Source organism: Diabrotica virgifera, chromosome 9 (genome assembly GCF_917563875.1).
Source record: "Diabrotica virgifera virgifera chromosome 9, PGI_DIABVI_V3a".
Taxonomy (NCBI): domain Eukaryota; kingdom Metazoa; phylum Arthropoda; class Insecta; order Coleoptera; family Chrysomelidae; genus Diabrotica; species Diabrotica virgifera.
The window spans coordinates 187,751,535-187,759,360 of record NC_065451.1 but is presented as its reverse complement, the minus strand read 5'-3'; positions in this window follow the sequence as shown (position 1 = coordinate 187,759,360).

Genomic DNA, 7,826 nt, shown 5'->3' with positions numbered 1-7,826 from the left:
GAAATAAACCACTGCTAAACAAATATACGTCCGGCCTTTATGAAACTCTCCGAAAATAAAAATGTGTCATGAACATGAATCACACTCGTTTCATTGGTAGGCGGACTTTGAGATTTGTTTAGCAGTGTTTTAGTTTCATGAAACATGTTTTTCGTTTCATGTTTCATGTTTTTCGTTTCATGTTTCTTTGGTGTGCAGCTTGGCTAACAATGGACCAGAAATACCAAACAATTGTATTTATAAAATATTTTGTGAATGCCAACATTTTATTAAGGTGAAACATCAAGACCATTAAACGCTAGAATTTAATCTTTTGTTGTTTGACTCTCATTCTAATATTCTGATCTAGGATTTGATTTGTCTAGGATCTGACAATCTGTCCCTATCTGACAAAATATCAGGTAGGGTATTCTCAAACTCGCCAAAAAATTTCTGACATTAAATTTATAGTGCTAGTCAAAAGTCCGTATCCCCCCTCTTATCTTTTGAACGGTTATACCTATAATAGTGAAATTTGGAGGGAGGAAATAAACGGACGTAAGCTTCTTAACTAGTCATGACAGGTGACGTAATAACGACAGATGACGTTCCAGAGCCACTCTGACCGATAATTTTAAATGGGACCTTATGGCAAGTGATACCTCGTTTGAAAGGTATTCAAAATACCTATTCAGTCATACTAATTATTTTGAGTTTAAGTTGATTTTGATTTTGGTGAATAAATTAAATAAATATAAAATTGTAGTTTCGCATTTAACTAATAAAAATTCAAATGTCAGCCTATATAGGTATAACCGTTCAAAAGATACGAGGGGGGTACGGACTTAGCACTGTATACATATATGTATACAACACAAAAAGTTCAATTAACATATTATGTATCAAGCGAAAGGTTTATACCAATGTGTTTTGCTTGTACAAACTTATGGAGCAGAGACTTTAACACTGACGCAAAAATCCGCGAATAATTTCAGAGTTATACAACGAGCCATGGAACATGCAATGCTGAACGTGAGCCTTCGAGGTCACGTAACAAACCAACAAATAAGGCAACGAACAAGTGAAACTGGGCAGGACACTTAGCTAGAACACAAGATGGACGGTGGACCGACGATATACAAAAAGTAGCGGGAAATGAATAAAATCATTAATCATTTATCATTGGTCGACCTTGTAAAGGTCAAAGGGCGTAACCCTCAAAAATTAGAAATTGAGATTTTTCGTTTTTCTGAAAGACCGACCAGAAATACACCTCCCGGACAAAGGTCGTACCCCACCTATTACTATAAACCTATAAAATATCAGAATACTGTCATTATGTACATTTGGCGCTATCACAATTTTATCCCAACATTTGGCGTAACCCTCACGGCGTAACCCAGAACTGCTAATATCACATACCGGATAATTGGCGTAAGCCTAACTTTTCCTTGGCATGACCTGATCAAAATTCTTCCACGGTTATAGCAAAATCATCATTAGATCCGGAAAGTGAAGAAATAAGAATTTTTGTGTGAAAGGGCACAAGACAAGGCGATCAACCATTACTTCACATTCACTGGCACCGCTATACAACGAAGAATTAAAATTGGCATCTAAAAAATACGAGGATCTAATGAATTTAATTAAAAATAATGTTATTCCAAATCGGTACCAGGAAGAATATATCAAAATCAGATCAGACATTTCGGAGCCCGATGAACTTGCTGAAACTGATGAGGAAGACTAATTTTTGTTGTATTTTGTTTAAGAGGAAACAGTAGCGATCAACAGGTAGCAAAAACGCGTTCCAAGATTGCGGCTGTAACTTTGAATATTTTTTCGAGATATTTGGCACACGTATTCGTAATATAATAAAGAATGTCGGTACAGAGCCCAATTTGAAAAATATATTAATATGTGGAAATTACTCTGTAATTAAATACAATATTAAAATATTTAGGACCATGCAACAACGGAAAACTAGGACAACAATAGATAGATACAAAAACTTAAAGAGAGAGGAAAAACGCATACACCGAAAAAAGAAACGAGACTCGGAAAATGACATATTAGAACGGCTCGAAAGCCATATGAGTCACGGAGAAACAAGAAAGTTCTATCATCAAATAAATATTATTAGGAAGGAATTCAAACCGAGAATCAACTATTGTACTGATAAAGAAAGTAACTTACTTACCAACAAAGAGGATATTCTGTTACGATGGATAGAGCACTTTCGAGAGTTACTGAAATGGGAACATACTAAAAATATAGAGCTGGAATACCGAAATGAGGAACTTGTGGAACCCCCCTCGGTAGAAGAAGTGAAAATATCTATAGAAAAACTAAGAAACCACAAATCCCCAGGCAGCGATGGCATCCCAGCAGAGTTATTTAAGCACGGTGGAGAGCAGCACACCAAGGTGATGCGAGAAATTGTTTGTAAAATTTGGTCTAAGGAGCAAATGCCTGAAGAATGGAGCTTAGGCTTAATATGCCCGTTACACAAAAAGGGAAACCAACTGGAATGCAATAATTACCGCGGAATAACTCTCCTAAATACAGCATACAAGATATTGTCAAACATTTTGCACGAGAGATTGAAGCCTTATACCGAAACGTTTCTAGGAGAATAGCAGGCAGAATTCAGGCGTGGACGTTCAACCATTAACAGATCTTTACACTACGACAGATCCTGGAAAAAGCGCAAAAATTGAACATAGATATGTACCATATTTTTGTCGATTTTAAAGCTGCTTATGACAGTGTATTAAGACCAAGTCTATACAACGCTATGAATAAGTTAGGAATCTCAAAAAAACTCATAATATGTATGATAAAAGTGACAATGGCGAAGATGATATCAGCAGTAAAAATTCAAAACGACTCGTCAACCCCATTTGAAATACATAGGGGGTTAAAGCAGGGAGATGCGCTGGCGTGTCAACTTTTTAATATAGCATTAGAAAAAGTCGCGCGAGACGCTAATATAGATAGCAGGGGAACAATATTCAAATAGATCTGTCCAAATTCTAGCATATGCAGACGACGTGGACATTATAACAAGAACCAGAGCGAGAACTGCGGAAATCCTAACCGAGCTAGTAGCAGCAGCAGAACGACTGGGGTTACATATAAATCGAAAGAAAACAAAATTCATGGCGACTAACACAAACACAAGAGCTGGAAATGTTGATGCAGATCTAATCATCAGTGTCCAAAACTTCGAAACGGTCAAAGAGTATATATATTTAGGGACATCGGTTAACCCCAATAATAACACATCAGAAGAAATAAAAAGACGAATAATAATTGCAAACAGGTGTTATCATAGTCGATCAAAGTACTTAGCTAACAAACGTCTGTCTCAAAAAACTCGTATAAGGCTGTATAGAACATTGATAGTCCCCGTTCTCACATATTGATCAGAGGCATGGACGCTAACTAAAACAGATGAATCTACTCTGACGACTTTTGAAAGAAAGGTGCTACGTAAGATATTCGGAGCGGTCTGTGAGAACGGAATATGGAGGCGTAGATATAACTTTGAACTGCAGAATATCTACAAGCATACGTTTGGTGGAAAAGATATTATCACTATAATTAAGCCAAACCGCCTGCAGTGGGCAGGACATGTAACCCGGGCCCCTGAATCGAACATGATAAAAAAGATTCTAACAGCGCAACCCGTGGGAATGAGAAGACGGGGTAGACCAAAGCTGAGGTGGATGGACGATGTAACACAGGATGCCAAGAAGATCGGAGTCGGCAACTGGAAAATGCAAGCATGGAACAGAACAGAATGGCGTAGAAATCTTGAGAAGGTCGAGGCCCTCTAAAGGCTGTAGCACCAAGATGATGATGATTAAAAAAACGAGCCTATACCGCCATTAAGAAGAACAAAAAATACACTTTCTTCAAATAAACTTTTTTATCCGATGCCTACATTTTGTGTCATTTTGGAACTACTAAAACTTTTTATTTCATTAGTAGTTCCAAAATGACACAAAATCTAGGCATCGAATAAAACAGTTTATTTAAAGAAAGTGTATTTTTTTGTTTCGCCTTAATGGCGGTACAGACTCGTTTTTTTAATATTGTATTTAATTACAGAGTAATTTCCTCATATTAATATATTTGTCAAATTCGGCTCAGTACCGCCATTCTTTATTATATTACGAAGGGGGTAGAGGGGGCTCCTTAGCTGTGGTGAAAGCAACCTCTCTAAGAGAAGGAACTCTGAAATCAAACCCTGGTCCTCCAAGGGGGGGTTAAGGCATCAGGCTAACTCCTCGGTACTTGTAAAAAAATGACTGAAGTGGGGTAGAGAGGACTCCTTAGCTGTGGAGAAAGCAACCTCTCTAAGAGAAGGAACTCTGAAATCAAACCCTGGTCCTCCAAGTTGGGGGGATAAGGCATCGGGCTAACTCCTCGATACTTGTAAAAACAAGCAAATGTTAAACGACCCAATAATCAGACTCGGATGAATGGACGGATCACTCGGCAACGAAAAAAGCGACGAAAAAGGACTATGAATTTTGGAACGTGGAACGTTCAAAGCCTCTCAAATAAAATGGATGAAGTTATATTAGAGCTAAAATACATGAAAATGGACATCGCAGTAATGACAGAAACTAAGAGGAAAGGCCAAGGATCACAGAAATTGGGCTACTATGATCATTTTTATAGTGGAGTTCCAAAACACATAAGAGCTCAACAAGGAATATCGATCTTCATACGCAGAACATTAAGAAAGCACATAACATCGTGGGAAGAAATAAATGAAAGAATGATAAAGGTCAACATGAACATATATGGCTATAGGATAACTATTTTGGGAGTATATGGTTTAAACGAGGACGCACTGGTAGCTAACAAAGATGAGTTCTATGAACAGCTCAACGATGAAATCGTCAAAATAGGAAATGTCAGAGAAATTATATTATTAGGAGACCTAAATGGCAGAACAGGCAATAAAAAACAGGATGACGTAGTAGGCAGATACGGCGAGGAAGTACTCAACAATAATGGAACAAGAATAATTAACATCTGTAAACAGAACAATTTAAGAATTATGAACGGCTTCTTCCAGCATAGATGCATTCATAAATATACTCGGACCCAACCTACTATGAACCAGAAAAGTATAATTGATTATCTTTTGATAAAGCAACGGAGTCGAATGAAAATTAACGATGTAAGGGTTTATAGAGGAGCAACATGCGGCAGTGACCATCATCTTCGAAAAGCGGAAGTACTGTTCCCCGGAATGAAATCTCAAAAAAATCTAAATCCACGAGAACAAGGAGGAAACAAATTGGAACCAAAAAAGAAATTCGTGTGCCAAATATCTCGAAAAAATATTCAAAATTACAGCCGCAATCTTGGAACGCGTTTTCGCTACCTGTTGATCGCTACTGTTTCACCTTAATATTTAATAATTAATTGGTTAAGATTAATACATGTAATATAGCATTATTTAGGATTACTACGGTTTATTATTGTATACCTATCAGATCATGTTACAAAACAAATGTCACATTACAGTAATAAGTAATACCAACCAACATAAATAGACGGAGATCTAGAGCCGAAAATTCATCGTCATAAGTAATATGGAGTTTATCCTGTGAAATGTGTCCATTGTATATTGACAATTATGATTCCTTTCAGGATGACACCTCAGTGGATACAGAAAATAGAAATAAGGGATGAAAGGGTAAAGTTAGTGCAGTCATTTAAGGTTTTCACCTCCTATTTTGTTAGACCTCCATCGATTTGCATGAAAATTGGTGACTAGTTAGAGCATACCTCAAGTAATAAAACTGATTTGGTGCCAACTTGTCCTTTTACCCTGGTGGTGAATACCACCCCTTCTCGCGGGTGAAAACAATTTTATTAAAAATAACCCCACAAATCGATAGAGAGACAAATCTTAAGTAAAATTTGTTATATCATGTTATTAAAATAAATCAATACTTTTTGAGTTATTAAAGATCAAAGATTTGTCTATTTAAGAGCATATACGTGATGTTACGGATGATAAAAAGAACATATTAATTAATTGTATGTTAGTAAAATATTATGTTTATATTATCTCGATATTTAATTGAATTTTTTCTATCAATATAAACTGAATGTGTCCAGAAACTGGGGGTGTCCAATAATGGGTACATTTGACATATTCGAATACACTTTTGCTAAATTTATAATATCGAAATAATATAAAAATTATATTTTAGTAACCCACAATTAATTAATTTGTTCTTTTTATTATCCGTAACTTCACACATGTGCTCTTAAACAGACAAATCTTTGGTCTTTAATAACTCAAAAAGTATTGATTTCTTTTAATAATATGATATAATAAATTTTACTTAAAATTATTCCCTCTCCCGATTTGTGGGATTATTTTCAATAAAATAGTTTTCACCCACGAGAAGGGGTGGTATCCACCCCCAGGGTAAAAGTGCAAGTTGGAACCAAATCATTTTTAATTCTTGGGGTATGTTCTAACTAGTCACCAATTTTCATGCAAATCGATGGAGGTTTAACAGTATAGGAGGTGAAAACCTTTAAAGACTACACTAACTTTTCCCTTTCATCCCTTATTGCTACTTCCTGTATCCACTGAGGTGTCAGCCTGAAAGGGGTCATAATTGTCAATATACAATGGACACATTTCACATGCCAAACTCCATATTACTTATGACGATGATTTTTCGGCTCTAGCTCTTAGACTAAAGGGGGATTCTGACATTTACAGCTTAACCCTCATCAATAGTCATACCAAAATGTTTAAACAAGCCAGCCAAAAGGCGTTACCCACAAAATATAATATTAAATTATTATTTCTTGTATTTGTCAGTAATAATATAAATTTTTGTGGTATTTACTTAATTCAGGAGATAACGTGCTACATGTAAATAGTAAAATAATATTGAAACTAGCTACATAGTACAAGTAATTCAGTTTTTTAAGCCTCCTGTAAAATTAATAAATTGAGGGTTATGCCCTTTGGCCTTTACACCATCGAATATTGAAATAATTATCCTTTGTTTACAAAAATAAATAAATACAATGTGATTGATATTTTTATTTAAAGTTGTTGAATCTTCCTCTAATGTGTAATAATTAGTAGTTTATCAACAGACAATAAATCTTATAAAAATCTATCTTCACGGGAAGTTGAGGTTTTTGTTGATTTCAGAGAATTCATTTTATCTAAAATAATAAAAAATACCGTAAATTAATGGTACATTGGGTTTCACAAATTTCATCTTGATAATCTTAAACAATGTTAAACAATGATAAAATTAAATAGTGCACAGATATTATGTGTATTATAAGCACAGTTGTTACATAATGCTTTTTGTGAATACCTTTTTTCTTCTCTGTTTAATTTTTAATTTGACTCATTGTCTTTTATTCAATGAATTATGTCTTTCTCTGACTTAAGTTAGATCTGATATTTTCGGAGTTATATAGTAATAAATAGTAACAACTACTATCAAATTAAAAGATTACGTAATATTATTACGTTTATTTTGCCATATAGGCCAGGATATTTAGCACAAAATAACTCAATTTTTAAATACAGCACCTATAAACTTGCAACTTTGTGCATTATGTTGAGGATGACGTCAAGAAATTCTGGTAGAATCATCTGATAGGATGATGACAAGAATTGCAATAGATATTCTGAATAACTCTTATATCTTTCTCATCAATATTGACGAGTCCACTCACCCTTAACCTTAATATTATTACCATGTATATACCGTCAAGCAAATGGTAGGACAAATTATAATAAAATAAATGGAGGGTGATAAAAACAATAGGAC